This window comes from Phalacrocorax aristotelis, chromosome 3, assembly GCF_949628215.1.
Source record: "Phalacrocorax aristotelis chromosome 3, bGulAri2.1, whole genome shotgun sequence".
NCBI classification, from domain to species: domain Eukaryota; kingdom Metazoa; phylum Chordata; class Aves; order Suliformes; family Phalacrocoracidae; genus Phalacrocorax; species Phalacrocorax aristotelis.
Genome location: NC_134278.1, coordinates 17709033 through 17728292, shown reverse-complemented (window position 1 = coordinate 17728292; position 19260 = coordinate 17709033). Strand labels below are relative to the sequence as shown.

Genomic DNA, 19260 nt, shown 5'->3' with positions numbered 1-19260 from the left:
AGCACACAAGAGACATGCACGTAGTGGAGCAAGTTCAGTGAAGGGTCACAAAGATAATTAAGAGGATGGAGCATGTGTCATACAAGGAGACTGAGAGAGCTGGAATTGTTTAGCCTGGAGGAGAGAAGGCTCAGGAGATCTTACCATTGTGTGTAAATACCAAAAGGGAGGTAGTAAAAGACAACAGAACCAGCATCTTGTCCCTGCTGCCCAGGAAGGACAAGTGGCAATCGGCACAAATTGAAAGACAGGAAATTCCACTTAAACATAACAAATAACTTTTACAGTGAGGGTGGTCAAACACTGAAACACGTTTCCCAGAGGGGTTGTGGAGTTTTCAGCCTTGGAGGTCCTTGAAACCCAGCTGGATAAGGTCCTGAGCAACCTGCCATAGTTGACCTATCTTTAAGCAGAGTAGGGCCTGAACCAGACAATCTGATGAGGTCCCTTCATGCCTCAACTGTTACCACTCTGTGATTCTATCAAATTAGGGTAGCCAGAAAGGTTTGAGATAAATTCCATCATTTACAAATGGAGCATAAGAGCAGAACAAGCCACGTACAACCTCAAGTTACGTTGTTGGCTGGGAGTTTCTGTTCAAGAATACAGGATTTTTGCATATCAGGAGTGAAATATGTATAAACAAATGTGTGCAGAACAGACTTCAACAGTTTCTTTTGGCACTCTGTGCTAGGTTGCTAATAGGTGTCCTCCAGATTGGAATTTCCAATTGTAGAGAGACCCTTGACTGAAAAAGTAATTTAAAATCCTTTTCAATTTCTGTGGAAATCTGTTAATTCAAGGAACCTGCTGGGAAACCCTATGAATCAACCATGCACAGACTTTTATTTTTAATGCATGTTTGAGGAACTCGATTAAACTTCCCGACTTCAAGAAATTACAAGTTGTGGCTTTTATGTATATGTGCAACAATGTCACAAAATAAAGGGGAAATAGCACAAAGATGCTTCTCTCCACCCTTTTACTGAATCTTTGTTTAGTAGCTCATGTATGCTTTCTGGCTTTTGGAATTTTCTGGGCTGATGCCATGTTTTGGATAGTGCGAGGGGTGGTACTTGGGTAAATCACTCCTTTTTCTGCAGTTTATTCTTAGCCATGGTTATACCTACTCCGGATTAAGTTCTCTTCCCTTTTTTTCTTTTTTCTTTTTTTTTTTTTTTTTTGTGTCCTTTATTTCCCCTCCCATCTCCTTGTGGGGGATGGCACAAGGAGTCTTCAGCCTTGGAGACACACCACACTTAAGCTTCAGGTTCTCCCTTTGATGAGAGATTCTACAGCCATTCTTCAACAATTCAGACATTCCTCTTGCATCCATGTCGTTCGCTGTGCGAGCTTTAGCAGAGATTCAACAACTTCCCTTTTCTTTCATGATAGGCTCCAATAGTCTCTTTTTGGCCAATGTGCAATTACTCTGTCCAGGACAACTGCAAAGGCTTTCCCTTTTATCTGCAGTAACAGATGGGTGCTTTCATGTTTGGGGAAGAAGATAAAGACTGGACCTGTATTTCTCAGCCATCTGCTTCCTGGATGACCTCTTTAAACTGTGTTATGGCAGAGGACTAGCAGGGTCTCCACCATGATGGTTCTACATAAACAAATAAAAAGGCATGGTTCTTGCTCTAAAATTTTACAGTAAAAAGAGAGAAATGCCATGAAAATCAGTTAAATCATTGAGGTTTGACAGATGTACCTAAGTTTAACAGGGATAAACCTGCATCAGTTCAATCTTTGCAATATATCATTATCTCATATATGCAATTACACCCATAGATCCTAAGAAACTTGCCATAATCTCATATATTAAATTTTGCAGCACTATAGAATAGATGCGTAGGTATATTTTATACCTGACATGAAAAGCCTGTTGACAGATCTCCTTGTGTTGGAGGGATTACAAGGTCTATGCTTCTTAATTGTATCATTCTCCCACTTGCTCATGTACATGCTTGGGTTGGTTTGTCCTGCAAGTTGGGAAGTGCAAAGCGCTTTTGTTTTTTTTTTTAATCACACGCTGCTTTCTGAAACTTATGCAAGGTCATAATACCTGTGTGCGTGCTGTGGTGCTTGGAGTGTCTGGCTGTATTGTCCTGGGAGGAGCATTGCAGGTTTCCTACAGAACCCAATAAAACAGCCTTTCCCCTTTGGGAAAGTGATTTGTGTTTCTTTATTAGCCCAATGCTAGAGGCTATTTTAATCCTCCAAAGTCTGCACTTCACTGATCTAGACTCAGACTTTCATGCTTACTGCTGTGGAGAAAAAAAAAAAAAAGCATAGATCCTCTTCACATTTGCAAGTCATGTATCCTTCCTGGGAACAACACACAGGCATATTGTAGAGCATCAGAGCGCTAAGGAGGAGACAAAGCAGGAAGGAAGGAAGCAGTACAGAAGTGGAAGATCTAATACACGGCTACATCATGGGCTTTGCTAAGCAGGATAAATATTGTTGCCTACATTGTTCATACATGTCCCTGCAGACAGAACAATACCAATGATCCCAGAACCTCTGCCTGAGGAACCTGCCTCAAATCTCCAGTGACTCAGTCAAGAAATGGTAGAGGCTGGCTACCCTAGGCTACTGTTGGCAAGTCAGCTATCGGACTCAACAGATAAGTCATGTTACCAGGAACACACCTGGAATATGAGCTAGTTTTTAGAATGTTCTGCTTATAGGCTACAGATGTCCTTGAGTGTACAGTTCGAAAGAGCCAAATTAACCTGAAGAAGTAGTATTCCTTTGTCCTGCAGGATTAGGAGACTGTTGGGGAACATTTGTAAACACCCATTTGGATGAAGGCTCCACTTCAACATGTTCTGAAGCAGGTGAGCACTCACCTCCTTGGACAGCTGAAGCCTACAGCTACACATATAGCTCTCTGTCACAGTTTAGGGGGAACTGAGCCTGTCATCTGCTGACATGACCCAAAAGCAACCTCACACAGCATGGGAACAGTTTCTTCTTAGTTGCTCAAAGGTAGCGGAGTTCCACAGTCATGAAGCAGTCATGTAAGCTATGTTGACCTAGGCCAAGAGAGGCTAGTGAAATTAATGTTGAACATATTTACTTCCCTTCTCTTTACAGGTACTTTAATAAGTAACTGCCTGCAACCATGTACAGTGTTAAGTTGCAAAACACCTTGCAACACGTTATCCTCATTTCTTGCAGGCCATGTGGTCTATATTTGCTTAAACTTCTAGTGTCTGGGGCTTTCCTGCCTGGGGTGTTTTTTCACAGATTAATTTTTGGACTTTTATTGGGTAAGCATTTAATTACTGTGGGGAACAATGACATGTTTACACAGAGAACTGTACTAAATTCACAAAGCATACAGGAAAATCTTTAAGGAGCCCTGTCAGATTGCTAAGGAAAAGTAAATGTACTTTTTAACTGTGGGAATGCATGTGACTGAGCCAAAATTCAAACTTCTGAAATGTTAGGGCTGCAGCATGAGTTGTGATTTCTCTTTCATTTGAGGGTCTTCTTTTCACTGACACCCCTTTTTTATTTGGCACGGACTGAAAACGTTGCCTGGCCACTATGTGAGGTCACACAGGCATCCCATAAAATGCTCGTCTTTGCCTTTTTCATTCTTCGGGAAGCAATAGACTAAAGATTCAGAGGACTTTGGGATGCCTGCCTCCGAACTTGGAGGGCAGCTTTTGAGACAAGGACCACTTGTCCTTGCATCTGTCAGAGCTGGTTCTCAGAGCCCTGGCAGAAATGCCCATGCTGGGACTCATACATACTCTGCACGAGTTCCTGCATGACTATTTATGGACCTTCATCACTGAACTAATGGTCAGAGTGTTTCTGGTCTACCTCTACCAAAGGATTTCTCTTTCAAGAACTCTGCCAGGGTTTGTGATTCCCACATGTCTGCAATAACTTTGTAAATTTTTGCCTCTTAATTTGGGCATAGAGACGCATTTTCTCCTGGCTTGACGCTGTAGTGACCATGTGCTCCTGCTCCTCTGTTTTTAGAGTGGCTACTATGGGAAAAATCCCTTCAGTATTCTTTCTCAGATAGCAAGGCATGGATTTTCGATGTGAGAATTACATGCTTTTACATTACTAGATCACAGTTTGCATATTTAATTTTGTTTTGTGCCTTTCACCTTTGAGCTCAGCAGTCCTCAGAGGTTTCTGCTAAAATGTATCAAGGCAACAACACACCATGTGTGAGAAGGTGCTTCTTATTTGTTGCTTTGCTCAAATCACTTTTATAAGCTTACTGACTTCAGTGGAAAGTGATTTACCTCTCAGCATTAATGTGGCTAAAGAGATAATTAGAGCCTCAGCCTTGGGCCTGTTTGACTTTCTCACAGCCTGGGCAACCCGCTGGAGATATTATTGTCTTGGAGATCCCTGAATGGGGAAGAGAGGAAACCTCTGAGGCCAGCATGGCCTGAGCATTCTCTTCAGGCATGCAAAGTTTTTTAAAAGCCTTATGAACACACAGTTTCTAACTAAAATGAGAAATATTCTCAGCTTGAACACAAATTGCACTATTAATTGACCAAACCCATTGCTAAAATGCTTTCTCCCTTAAATATTGCCAAAATCTGGATCTGGAATAGCATTGCCTGAAGTAACTACTCTTTGAATGACACCTACCAACCAGCCTTCCCACAAGGACACTTTATCTGCCACAGCAGAGAGAAAAAGGAGTGGTTTGCAGTTTATCACCAGGATCTCCTATGATACAGCTGTGATACAGCTGTGAATGCTCAAAGGAAGCCTTCCTAAAAAGCATTGGCTGCCGCACTGCCTGGGGCGGCTTCTGCCTATAACAGACCAGCAGTATGGACCTCTGGTGCTTTTAACATTAACTGAAGCAGACCCACAACTGGAAAGCTAAATCACAGCTTAACTTTGCTAAAACTTTTCCTTAGACTAATTCACAAGCACTGTGCTTCTGCAGATGATGATGATCATGATGGTGGTTAGTGAAGTACAGGTCGCAGTGTTTCCCACACATGAACCATCTTCACTTAGGGGACAACCGTCTCTGAAAATAGATATCGTTAGCGTAAATTAACCCAAAAGAACAAAGTTTAAGCAAATGGTTGACTTAACAGTTCTGCAGCGTTGGTGCTGTTACCTGACTTTGGGTTGGGTCATGGAGCCAGTGTTGGAGAAGCTGCTCTGCCATTCTCATGGGTCCTGAAACAGCAGATCCATTCAAGATGCCTCACTGTGAAGAAATTGACCAGGTATCCAAGGCAATTTCTTTTCAGGGGAAAATATTAGGCTATAGATAGTTTGCTTTGCAGATCATCATGCCACACCTGGCTGGAGGCAGCTGTCAAACCAGCTGTCAAATGCAGCACAAGCCATCACCTACTTCTGAAAGATATTTTCCATGTGAGTTGACCGTACTCGTCTGCAAGTGCTGTGGCCAAGGCAAAACCAGCCTTGTTTTCCTATTTGACCATTTATGCACATAATTGCATATTTTAAAACATTTTAACCTTTGTGTGGCAATTGCTGAAATGTGTCTTATTATATAATTAAAAAAAAAAACCAACAAACAAAACACTACGGCAATTCAAAGTGATACAATTGCTCAGCTTATGTATATAAAAACACCTCTGGTTGGCAGTCATCTGTGAAGGCAGCAGGCATAAACCCGTCACTTGGTTTCTGCCATAGATCAAACCCAGTCTGTCTGTGAGAAGGGCAGGATTCTTTCTAACAACAAGGCTCCCTGTAGATGTCTATCTGGAAATCTCCTCCCAGTTGTACAGAAATTTTCCTCAAGCAATAGCAAAGGTGTAAATCAGTGCTTGCTGTTTTGGGAGGTCTCATTCAGACCACGGAGGGATCTCTGCTGGTGCACCAGGTCCCACAATAATTCTTCCAGTGCCTGCAGGAAGCGTTTGTTGAGAAGGTTGCTCCAGATTGTGTGTTCGGACACCTGGCCACATTTGTGTCCTGGTAACCCTTCATGGCTGTCATGGTTTTAGCTGGGATAGAGTTAATTTTTTTCAATCTAGATGGTATAGTGCTGTGCTTTGAACATCGCATGGAAAAAAAAGTTGACATAACACACAGATGTTTTGGGCTGTTGCTGGGCAGTGCTTGTACTAGCCAAGGACATTTCCAGCTTCCCATGCTCTGCCGGGCGCACAAGAAGCTGGGAGGGGAGGGGGCACAGCTAAGAGAGCGGATTCAAACTGACCAAAGGGTTATTCCATATCATGTAACGTCATTACCAGTATGTTAACTGGGAGGGGCTGGCCGGGGAGGGTGGGGGCAACTGCAGCTCGGGGACGGGCAGCATCGGTTGACGGGTGGTGAGCGGTTGTATCATTCGTGTTTCTGCGGGTTTTTTTCCTTTTTTCGTTCCCTTCCTTTTCCATTTTATTATATTAACATTATTATCATTATTATCATTATTATTATTATTATTTTATTGTAATTATTAAACTGTGCTTATCTCAACCCACAAGTTCTTTTGCTCTTCGATTCTCTTCCCCATCCCACAGGGGTGGGGGGGAGTGAGCGAGCAGCTGTGTGGTGTTCAGTTGCCAGCTGAGGCTGAACCACGACAATGGCATACCCTTTGACCTGCCTCTCTTTTTTCTCCTGTGAAAAAGGGACTTGTGAAAAAAAATAGCATTGCGGGAAGTTCAGTGCTGAAGGCAGTAAGAGCACTGTACTGGGCTCTACATAGCAAAGGCTCGAAGCCAGGGCATGCCTGGGCACAGATCAGACCTGTTGCCTCTCAGGAAGTTAGCATCATATGTCTGATGCTCTCCTCGGATTGCTATGTGCAACCTCCCTCAAAATGGCACTGCTGCAATCTGCTTAATATATCAGCTAAAGTCACGAGGCCTGTTGTGTCCCTGCCAGGGTCTGACCAGGATTTGACTGCGCACTTCCTACCAACCAGCTGATGTCAGGAATACCTATGATTTGGACTGGCAGCCTGGAGCAGCTGATGGCAGTGGGGTGTTGAAGGCCAAACACAGAGTTGTGCAATACCACCTCAGTAAAGCAGTGGGATGGGAAAGCTCATCCAAAAGGCAGAAGAGCAGGGGATTTGGGGATGGCGAGTGAAGGATGGACTGGCAGCTTGTCGTTCTGCTGGAGCCATAGGGCAAATGAGCAGGATAAAGTGGGGACAGCAGCTGAAGCAGGTGTAGGAGTGAAACCTGAGCTCCCCGTGTCAGGCTGCCCTTACACCACAGAGCAAATATAGGAGCGCGGAGGGCTGCCTCTCGGGTGGTCTGGACAAGAGCAGGAGTGGGAGCTCACACCCGTGTCCAGCCGGGCATGCAGTGACCATGTGCTCTCGTCGAGGCCCAGCCACGGCAGCATCTGCAGAGCGACTGGAGCGCTGTCAGGCAGATTTGTGACTGTGCAGCCCCGCAACATGGAATCGCCACAGCCAGTAAGCTTTGTCCTGAGTTTGCAAGGCTTCAAGCTCTGCCTGAACTTTGCTTGGCCTGCCTGCAGTTTTGTTTTACTTGGTTTAGCCATGGCAGCAACTTCTCGCATTGACCAGGTGTCTGTACCTAATGTGTTTTACTTTATCTTTGTGTGGTAGACCAATAGTTTTATATAGACAGCAGTAACAAGCAGTTGTTCTGGGTAGGAAGAGATGTTTACAACGCTGACACGATGATGTCATGTGGAGCAATACAGGGCTGATACAGTGGCCGAGGTGCTGGGAAGTGGAGACATGCGATGCAGTGTAGAGGTGTGCAGGGTGGGGTGGGTGGTAAGAGATCAGGCACAGGCTGGCACTGCAGACCCCACAGCCCCTAGTGGTCAGTTAAAAGAGCCTGCAGACCTGGAGCTTGAAAAGCTGGTTTTAGAAGTAACAAAGAAAAGAAATAAATTGTATCTAACATACATATATGGGACTATATATAGTAAATTTGGATGTTGCCTGGACCTGCAGACCAATTAAGAAAGACAAAGGTGTAAATGTGCGGCAGCAAACATACGTATATGACCCTAAGTAGAAGGGAGGTTACTATTACTGTAACTTTTTCCATATATAAATATCCAGCATTATTATTATTTGGTTTTCTGTAATAATTAGATCTAGACTAATGATGATTCCTGAATTAAACTGTGAAGATTTACATTATACTAAAAATAAATTCTTGCCTTTACTTATACATATAAGGAATGCTTCTTTGTTGTCCATAGCAAGATTTTGAAAGTAACAAAACTGAACCCACATTTTCTTTATTTGTGTAGCTCTTGCAACGTCCCAGGAAGAGAGGCACTATCCTCAGCGGGCTCTTTGTGGAGCAGCCCGGGTACCTTCCCAAGGTATGGCTGAGAGGGCAACTCAGCAAATGCATGGCAGAGTGGAATTGCCTGGAAGTACCTACATCACCTTGATTCATCCAGCACGTGTTTTCAGTACGTGACTACACCCTTGTTTCCCATGGATTTTAAGCCTGAGAGTTCTTAATTTAACATATCAGCTAATTATGTACTTTTAACACTACCATAAAACCATTGTCCTTAGTATTATTTTTTCTCTTCCTTTCAGTGTTCTGAAGTAAATCTCTGGATTGAAGAAAAGAATACTCAGAAGTTCAGATTTAAATGCTAATTTTTGTTTAAAGTTAAACAATACTAATTATTACTAATTGCATGCGTACAGTTCTTCTTACCCAGCAAGTGCATAGCACTTTACAAATATTGATGGAATCAGTCCTGTAGTGTCAAGAAAATGTAAGTAAGCATAAATTTGGGCACTCTGCATGAAACAAATCTGGTAATACGTGTGTGTAATGAAAGTGTGTAATGGTTTATGCTGATTTACTAAGCCTGTTGAATCACTGTGTAACCAAAACCCAGTTAAAGGAACTGGGGAGTGGTTGTGTAGGGCAAGGGGGAAGAACTGCACAGCCTGGAAGGGTTCACTAGGGTGGCACACTGTAAACACAAGGCAGAAAGCTTGAATTTATATTTATTTCCTCACTTTATTCCTTTTTTTACGGCTGTCACATTCCGGAAAGGGACGAGTTACATTGAATGTGTCATTGAGCAGGTTGGGCTCAACATCTGTTCACATTAGCACTGCATCTGCTTTGAAATGGGAAATTAGAAAATAGAGCATAAGTGTCTAGAGCAGTGTCATCTCAGCAAAGCCAATCTTAGGCTTCCTTTGCATACTTCTTTTTATAAATTAATCAAATTAATTTATAAGCACTGTTACATTGTTTGCCCTTATTACTCCCATTGGAAAGTTTTTTTGGAAACACACTAGTTTGTTCTAATGACAGTAAAAATCATCTTGGGTACCTCGATACCCACTGTGTGCTTTAATTTGAACGGCACACTTCCTTTCACGTGCTTCTTTAGCTCAAAATTTACTTCAAAGTCCCTTTGCCACTGCTGGTCCTGCACTGGGAACTGCCCTTATGGAGCACCTGGCATTGTTGCTGTTTCCAGTATTTTAAATCATCTGTGTGTTGTTTTCTTTACTCGCTGCCAGTGGCCTGAAGTGTAAGTCATTTGCTCTAAGTGCAACCATTTTACTACAGTGAATTGCATTTGCTGTCACTTTGCTATGTGTGTTTAAGATGTTTTCCTTAATGATTCCACTCATACATTATTCTGAATTAGCCACTCGGCATGCTGGGCTGGATTGACAGCCCAGAATTCAGCATTCACTTGTCCTGTCCTGCATTACAGGACTTTTTTTTTCTTTTCCATCAGCAGTGTTCATGGATTCTTAGCAGAAGAAATAGAGATCAAATTAACAAAGCTGTATGCTTCCTGTGCTGGCATTAAATAAATGCTGTACATTCCGAGTCGTTTCAGCCACTCAGTCCATTTTAAGCCATTTTCAAACCACTGTCAGACAGCCAGGGAATCTTCTGCTGAGCTCTGCTATTCTTAAGAAGAAAACGCTGCACTTGCATTTGGAGTAGCTTATTCATTTTGCTTTCTAAGTACAGCTAAAAATCAAATATAAAATGCAATTGAAAAATGTGCCAAGAGTTTCCAGTGCTACCTGACATAAATCACAACCTGTCAGCAGCCAGCGACCGACTCCATCCCACTAGGCAGGTAAGTCCTACACTTAACAGACTCCAATGCATGCCTCATGCAGTTCAGATGGTTTTTATCACCTTCCACTACTAACATCTTCCAATATAACTCCAATACTAGAATGATTTTATTCTAGTATTTATTAAGCAAGAGTGCATGTTGTGTGGTAGACAGTTTTTGCCATGCAGCTAAGTGGCCTCTTCTTAGGTGCTGATATAGGTATGACAAATTGTTTGGAATAAAATGCACTGCAAGTCAGTAACTAATCTAGTAACAAATTGCTTTTAGCTGCAGTCACATTTGTTGTGGAAAAATAAGAAAAGTTGCTAGAAAGAATTGGCCAAAATACTCAAGAATTTGTACTTGAAAAATACTGAAAATAAAGAACTGTAAGTCAATTGTGACTTTTTCAAGATTTTCTTCCTGAGTGTGATTAAAGATAAAGCATTTCAAGCAAAAGAGGCTTGTTATAGCAAATAATGTAGTTTGTTTATAGGTTTGTTCTGGCAGTGGGAAACACTGTCGCATGCAACATTTCTGCCCAGAATGGCAAGATGCTAGCCACCAGTTTGGCCGCTTTATTTTCAGCCCACCACTGCAGGGCACTTCTGCTGTGTGAAGTATAGGTCAAAAGCTCCAGAGCTCTTTGCTACAGAGTAAAAGCTAATGCCTCCAAGCTCTTATGTTTTTATTCTTTCACTGACTGTGGTTTTCCAGCACGTTCTCTCCTAACTGACCAGCTGCTGAATCTCATCTTTGAACATATTGAGGATGAAACTGTACAACTTTTTTTCTTGAGCTTGTTAGAAAACAAAGTTACGTTTGTGGAGTAGGTCCAAGGTAATAGCTTTAATGACCACATGAAGTTGGCAGCTTGTAGCATTCATGTTGAGTCAAAAGTTGTTCTGTAGATAAATTTGTTTTAAACTTACACACTGCTGGGATCGTCTTTTGCAGTCAAATGTCTACTGAGAAGCCCTATTGAGACAGACATTGAATGGCACTGTTGTAGCTTCAGCTGACAAATGCTCACTGACAACCTGGACCAGTGTTAGCAAAGGCAGCAGGCTTTCCAGAAGCTGCCAGTGTGCTCCTTTCATGTCTGGTTTGGGGCCTTCTGCACTCCCAGTGGCATTGTCATTGTGCAGAATAAGTACTGTGATCCATCCCACTTCCAAGTGTCCATTCAGTGGCTTACAAAACATGGCTTGCCCTTGCTTTCTGGTGCTGCCTTGGACCGTGACGTGTCAGCAGCCCTGTCACCATCACCTTCCATCATGGAGAGGTAAACTCTGGTTCAGGGAGCACCACTGGGCAGGTGAAAGCCTCAGCTGCAAAAAGCTCATATTGACAACATGTTTTCTCCCATGATCAGTACAGCCTTGCACTATCATGGCAATTGAAACTATGAGGTTCCATTTTGAGGTTTTGAAGAAATTCTCACTTTCTGAAAAAACATGTATTTTTGGCCAGTTTTGCCACTGTTCTGATGTTTGCTGGAAGTGCTCCAAGGTGAGCGGTGGTTGTGCTGATGTTTGACCCTGAAAGCTGAGGTCTGTGTGACTGGTAAAGTAGCGCTGGACCTTAATTAAATACCCACAGGCATCTGGCAGGTATTTTTCCTGATCAGCATAATAAGTTCCCCTTCATGTCAGGTAAAAAGACAAACCATGGATTGAACGAGGAAGCCTCCAGCTGTGAGTTAAGTCTATGGCTACTGAGTGATCCTGTGTTTGAGCATTACTTCTTTGTATTGCTCGTGAGCTTGGTTGTCAGGAAAATTAGATTCTTCAGCAGAACTAGTGTGAACCTCCATTATCAATTCAAAATGTATTACTGTTTTCTAAATTCAGAAAATAACAAATTTCAGTGAAAAATAATAGAGAAATATTGTATAACTTTATGTCCTAGCATGGCACACCAGTTCTAGGAAATGACTACTGTTTTCATACAGAGAAAAGTACATAATCTTTTAAAAACTTGTTTGTCTTCATAGCTTTTAAAGTCATCAACCTTTGTTAATGTGATCGGTTATGGATTGAGAGCCCTCATTTTGTCCCCTGCACACAAACAGGTTTGTCACTGCAGCTTCTACAAGGAACCAGAAAAGATAACGAAGGAGTTGCCTCTGGAAAGAGTGTACCTGGAGCATCTTTATCTTGTTAATTATCAGTCCTTAATGCCAGCCAGCCTGCAGTGGTCAGTGGGTGAAGGCAATGAATAAGGCAGTAAAGAGACAACCAGAAAGTTCAGATGATAAAAGCCATTTTCCCAGAAATAAGTAGAGAAATGCAGTGACAGACCAGCCCTGTGGAAAGGCATACTGACAGCATGCCCAAGCACTCACACCCACTTTTTTTTGCTTTTGTTAGCACTGAAGTTCGGTCGTGGCAAATCCACTGCCGGGGCGGCACAGTGGAAGTTTACAGCGCAGTTTGCCAGTTACCGGACTGGGAAATCCAGGGCAGGGAGCTCATGATTGGCTGTGATGGAAGACAGACCCAATACCCAGGTGGGAATGATGTATGAAGACCCACGGTAACAAGTTTCGTGGAAACATGGGCCCATTTGCCCAAATGACCAAGGAAGGAAATATCTGCTCCTTAGGCTACTGGGGATGTTAGTGGAACATTCTCTTATTTTGGGAGATTTTGCTTCCATAGTTCATGCCAGATGTTAGCCCATGAGAAAAGAGTTTAGCCACAACCTAAGGGACTGGTGAATGTCTGTGGGATGTTCTTTTGAAAAGCTGAAAGAGAAATGATGCCTCTTATGGAAAGGCTAGAGATTGGCCTTTGCTTTTGCATCACTATGTGCTCCAGAGAGAAACGCCCGCTAGTGTACAAGGTTGGGGTTAGCACAAGATTACTTCTGGGCCAGGGATAAAAGCCAGGTATGGTCTGAACAGCTCAAAAGGATGCAGGTAAAGTGTATGAAGCAGCCAAGGAAACAGATCCTCGCACTTGCTGCCCAAAGAAAACCATGGTGAAGGACTATGCTGCGAGCAAGGAAACATGTTTGTATCTGATTTTATTAGGGATAATTGTGTGGAGTCCGTATTCTGATACGCTTAGGTTAAACTGTGTTTGAATAAAATTTTTCCAGAAAAATAGTGGCAACAAATTTAAATAAGACAATGAACCTTTCATAGAAATAAAGTTATCACAGATTGTGATAAAAGACAATTAATCATGAGGAATGGTCAAAATAATGTTCTGATCCATTGGTCCTGTAATCAGGCAGAGAGAAATTGTAGAATGTTTTTTTATGCTTTGTGAGGGTAGAAAACGGAAGGACAACACTTCAGCCATCTGAACAACCAGTTCTCCGTGTCGTTTTGGCCACCTGCCTCCTCCCCAGCTAAGGGCGCTCAGAGACCTGAGCACCACTTCTCTGCTTCGGGTACCACGGCTAAGATTAATTCTGCCCGCACAAAACCTCTGTACCTTTTAGAAATTTGTCAGGTTCTCTGAGAGAACTAAAGTTCTTTCCCTCATGATTGTAAGTGCTATTGAAAATCAGAACCTGAAGTTTCAGAAGATAAATAGCCAGGAATATATGAATTCTTCAAGATCTCAGTGGTCCAATTAAACCATTTCTTTATGAAGGCTCAGCTCATGAAAAACTGAGAATACTAATAAAACTGTGAGTCATCGTGCCTTTCTTATTGATTCTTGTTATCTTTCTGTATCCGAGGCAACAATAAACATGATTTATATGCGCTGCATTTAATTTCCCATGGTGTTTTAATCTCACATTGGTGTGGGGGAAAAGTCAGTGAAGATGGATGGTGAGCAGCATGCAAACTGGGAGGCAGGCAGCAAATGTGGCCAGAAACTGGGGAGGGGGTGTGTGTCATACTGCAGAGATAAGTAACACTTTTACGTCTCTAAAGCTGATGTGATTTAGAGTATATTAAAAAAAACAACAATGATGTGGCTGGTAAGGCAGGAAGATGGTGCTGTCTGTACCCACAAAAAATGCCCATTTAAATCCCCATGTGCAGGTGAATCATGATAAGGTGCTCAGTACTGATAAGCACTGCTTCCCTCCACAGCGCTGCTGAGAAGGAACAAGTTTCTGTGAGGATGTCTTTTGTAAGGTCCAGATAATCTAATCTGTATTGGTCCTCCCTGCTACAGCAGTTCTCCTTTCAGCCGCATGGACCGTGCGACACACGGTATCACAGGAACTTCCAGTGTCTTCATGTGCGTTTCCTGTGTCACACAAGTGTTGGATGGATAGTGGCCTGAACGTAGGCCATGGGCTCCCCGGTGGCATCGTTCACAAAAAATGAGTTCAATCTTCTGAAGTATAGGCAGGCTAGAAGAAAATCACTACAGGCTATTTTCTGGTTCCTTATTTTCGGATATTGTTGGGGCTTTTTTGTTTTGAAACAACATTGAAATTGGCTCTGAAAGGCCCTCCATTTCATTTATGGGCTCTGATAACATCCTCTATACAATTGTGTTCCTGTCAAAATGGTGCTGTGCAACTCAATGCTATTTATCTTTGCACAAGGGACAATTAAGCCTACAGCTTCTGACAGAGCCGTGACCCTCAGGCAGGCCTCTGTATGGAGGTGCGTGATACAGGAGGGGCACCGCTGGCCGCCTGTGAGAATTTGAATGAAGATGAGATGCCAGAGCAGTTGATCGAAATGGGAGTCAGTGCTGAGCACGGCTACCAGGAAAGTGCTTAAGAGCAAAAGAGCAAATACATATTGACTCTGTTCCTCATAAGATTATTTACTGCGGTTCAAGAAGCCAAAAGCATTGATTTAAAAACACGTCTATCATGGACACAGAAAACTTAGAGGAGAAGTAACTAGACTTATGGAAATGTCATATACCTCTTCAGAAAAAGCCTCAGAGAGAAGGAAAAATGCCTTTCCAAGCAGCTCTTTGTAGGGCCATTGCAGCCACTGGAGAGGAACATCCCCGGAAGCCCAGCTTTGTCTCTGGTTGTTGTTTCTGGAATAAGAAAAAAGGTCACATTCTGAGGCGGCAATAGTTTAAGTCTTGTGAATAGGTCCTTCTTTACGGTTCATTCTGTGGTCTAACTAGTAAATTATATTACTTTTTATTCCAGGGAAAGGCAGCCTTACAGTTAGAGAAAAGCCTTTTGGGTTCTGTTCCTCAGCTCCGCTATCCCTCCTGTCTCCAGTGAACACAAAGATCCTTAACCTACTTTTACGTTATTATGAGGCTCGGAGCCTGTGCCTGCTCCCTTTGAGGACAACTGGAATGCTGCCATTGACTTCAAAAAGAGCATGGGCAGGCTTCTTGTTAGTTAACATTTGTAAAGTGCTTGGACGTACTTAGGCAACAGATGTTACATAAATGCAATTAATATTGTAACTTTGCTATCAATCCTGCAATGCTGTGCTGCAACTTGGGCAGCAGGCATCTTAATTCACGCTGAAGCACCGTGTGTTTGCAAGACTAGTTAGGTGCAGATAAATAATCTTTCCAAATAAAATGAAACTATTCCTCTACATAAATAAAGCTTCTGCCTTAGTCTCCTACACAAGGAAGACTTGTGTTTGTGTGTTTCTGTTTGTTTTTAGAAGGATATATTAACACAAGCACTTTATTTCTGGTACAAATAGAAAGCATAGCTGTTTAGATGGCGTATGCTTGAATCATCACAGATGTCCAGGGGGTAGGAATATAATAATAGATACAGAAGGCAAGTGCTATTTAATGCTGATCATTCAACTGTTCATGTTAGCTTTTTCCAGTTAATTGCCAAAATTCAGTTCTATCTTCCAGTGATACAGAAAAGTCCACTAACGCTGCTGAGTTGTGTAGGTTACGTTAATGCTTTGGTGTAGTTTTTTAATTGTGCATTCCATGAGAACAAAGCTATTTCTTTATCGTTTTACAGAATGTACATTGATGTTTCGAATTCTGTGGGCATTTTTTTAGCTATTTCAAACAGGAATCTTCAAATTAACTTTGGGTAGTACTGCTGAACTCCACCAGCTTGAGGCCACTACAGCCAGGGACATGAAAAAGAAGTTTCATTCTTGGAAAGCCAGTCAGATGAGCGCAAGTCCTTGAAATCCCTTAGTGATACGTAATGGCAGCCAGTGCAGGTAGCGAAAGGTGGATGCCATATGCTCACCTGAGAAGGATTGCTGGCAGAGAGCTGGTGGAAGGAGGCAGATTTCGTATGGGTCAGGGCTCGTTGCATCAGCAATGGCGATGGGCTAGACAGTGAAATCCAACGCTGGAAGGAAGTAATGAGCACAAATCCCTGTCCCGTGTAGACAAGTCACCTACGTGATATATGCTTTATGTTACATAAGCAGAGCCATCATCCATTATGAAAGCTATAATATGCATTATCTGATTGATTTCATTATGTTCCATGAACCATTCACTTGTTTCCAAACTTTCAATCCACAAGATAAAATCCAGCATCAAAAGTATTTTGATAGGTTTTTTACTAAGATGTGAAGTTCCCCTTTTGTGTCACACACCTGCAATTCTCCATCTACATTTGTTACGCATTTCTGTTGCTCAGAGCCTAAATGATTATTTGATAGTGGCTCCTTTGTGTATCGTAAGCACTTTGTTGTCATGTGCTGCAAGTATTAATCAATTTGCTATCCTTATTTTTAAAAAATGTAATGTAAATTATTAACATGGCCATGTATCTACCATTTCAGATACTAGCTTACTTGATTAAGATCATAACCAATGGAATTTGCAGATCATCCATGGGTAATATACTTGAAGAGCAAAGCAGTCTTGTAAAAATGAACATGAGTTCAATGAAAAAGAAAAAATATAGAGAGTACAAAGGAAACCTGCTGCATATTTGGAAGGGGAAAAGATAATGCACCTTATCAAATCAAATGTTCAGCACTTGTATTCCCACATTTCTTTCATGTCATAGAATCATAGATTCTTAGAAGTGATGTACATGTCAAGTACATGAAAAAAGCTATTCTTGCTATAGACAGGTGTTTTACTGATCTTTAACTGATGGACAACCTGAAGTACACGGACAGTTAGGGCAAATATTTCCAAGCAGTGCAACTGATCTGAGCTTTTCATTTCTTAGATGCATAACGTTAGACACTTGGAGTGTGGTGTGAAGAAGCATTTAGTTTATTATTCCAGTCATGGCCTAGCAAATGTAATGCCAGTTCATGCACGTTTTGATACATTCGGTGCCTGAACGCTTTGAGTCACAGCATCTCCGCAGAAGAGGATGTTCAACTGTTATTCACTATCACTGCAGCTTTGGAGGCACTTTTAAGGTTAGCATTTTCAAGAGTGCTGATCCCTACTGTACAAGTATGACCTTTCATTCTCTTAAATTGTTTGTCAGTATTAAAGGGTGGGATGCTTCTTTGCACTCTGCCCACCAAGTGATACAGATCTTTTCCTATTAATGTTAGGTTTGCATTCTTAATTTCCATTCCATCAGCTTTTGTGCTCAACAAGGATATTAAAGCTAGCTCTGAACGAGCTCATTACACACTCATGTCACTGAATGAACCCACACTCCCAGCTGCCTCCATGCTTGACCAGTTCCCTTCAGCCACGTACCGGCTCTGAAGCGCATACCATTTCTCAGCCAGTTCAATGGCTGGTGATAAGCAGATCTGGACAGAGAAGTGGAATTTGTCTGCAATTTGCCAGCCATAACCACAGGAGCGGCATGCTAATTCCGCTCTCTGGGTTGGCTGAGCTAGCTCGGTCAGAGAGCAGTTGGAAGCTTCTTACAAAGCTTCATTGCACTATGTGGATATAATCTTTCTCCTTTCTCTAAAGCTTATGAGCAGCTCTTTTATATAGTCTTCAAGGTGACTGATTAAAAATTTAGTTTAATGTATAGCTGCTTAAGTAATTTAAATTCTGTCGTGGAGTTAACTTGTCAAACTGAGTGAATAAGGATGGGTATTTTCTCTACCCCACCTCTATTCAAATTCAGCCAAGTCAGTGTTTTATGCATGTAAAAGCTTTACACTGCAGTTTGGAGAGAAATGTTGTATGCACGTTCCTTGTTAAAAATTTGTTGATGAAGTGATAAGGTCAGTGATAGGCAGTACCTGATATATAATGCATTGAACCCAAAGATCCTTCAGGCTGGGCTTCTGTTTTGCAGGGGGAAGACAGAGAAAGCAGTTCCCTCAGTTCTGGATGTCTGGGAAGAGCTGTCTCCATTCTTCCTATGCACCTCTAGCATCTGCCACTTACAGATGTATATCCTCTTTGTTCACAAGGCTGGAGAGAACTGTTTTGTCATTGTAGCATGACCTCCTACATAAAGCGCCACAGGGCTGCCCAGCATTAGCTGTTTTCTGAACCAGAGCACAAATACCCAGTCTTGATGTTAAAATTGACAGAAATGAGCAAGGAACCACAACCTTTAAATGCTCTCAGTGCTAAAAAATTGTTCCTTGTTTATAGTCAGAAAGTATCTAGCATCAGTGTCATTTGCATGTAACGTAGAGGGGTGTTTCTCCCCTGTGCTTAGCACAGCTATTTATTGAGACAGAGCCAGTCCTGCCTAGAAGCTACCAGTCACAGTCATCCCTTGTGCAGCTCCACTGAAACAAATGGAGTTTGTCTCAGAGAATCTGCTAAATGTAATCTACCCTTTAAAATACTTCTACAATCACATTTGGATCCCACACCTAATTGATTTTTTTCTTTAGCTTTTGAAATAAACCTTATTCTCAATAACGTAGCTTCTTTTTCTCTACAGTGCTTCGCAGGAGTGGGCGGTTGTTGATCAGGAAGTGGCGGGCGCCATAGAACAAGGTCACTGATTTCAGACTTGAAAAACTACATGGACTTGTCATTTACAACAACCGGATTTTTTTTCTTCAAATGATTATACTCATGAACTGAAGCAGGAAAAGTAGAATATAGATCAGCACAGAGACAAAGACAGCAGCTTATTGCACAATATGGAAAGCTGTAGATCTGTTTTATGCTTTCTCAGAACTTTCAGGAAATATTTATTATATTTGGCACTCACACCCTCTTAATTCAAAGAGACTCTAATTGAATCAAATAAATCTTGTAGCAGTGAAAATCCTTATATCATGCACAAGAAGTTTTGTGGTAAAACAAGAAACACAAAAAGCTGTCCAGAACGTTTTAACATATGTCATCTTACTGACTTGCTAGAGCCGATTTATTAATGACAATGTCTACCTAAACAGTCTGTTATTTGTCTTAATCTTAA

General features: G+C 42.0%; 2 long non-coding RNA genes across 2 annotated transcripts in view; one reads left to right on the top strand and one right to left on the bottom strand.

The window, feature by feature from the left end:
• The first annotated feature begins 7250 nt into the window (after window positions 1-7250).
• LOC142054373 (uncharacterized) lies at window positions 7251-10443 on the top strand. The gene is made up of 3 exons (XR_012659499.1): window positions 7251-7417; window positions 8236-8403; window positions 8537-10443. It is a non-coding gene; the product is annotated as an uncharacterized LOC142054373 (long non-coding RNA).
• A 2617-nt stretch (window positions 10444-13060) lies between these two features.
• The window catches only part of LOC142054371 (uncharacterized), a 50774-nt gene continuing 44574 nt past the window's right edge, over window positions 13061-19260 (bottom strand). The window contains exons 5-6 of the long non-coding RNA XR_012659498.1: window positions 16177-16330; window positions 13061-15020 (exon numbers count right to left, since the gene is read on the bottom strand). This is a non-coding gene — a long non-coding RNA (uncharacterized LOC142054371). The remainder of the gene's footprint in view (window positions 15021-16176; window positions 16331-19260) is intronic.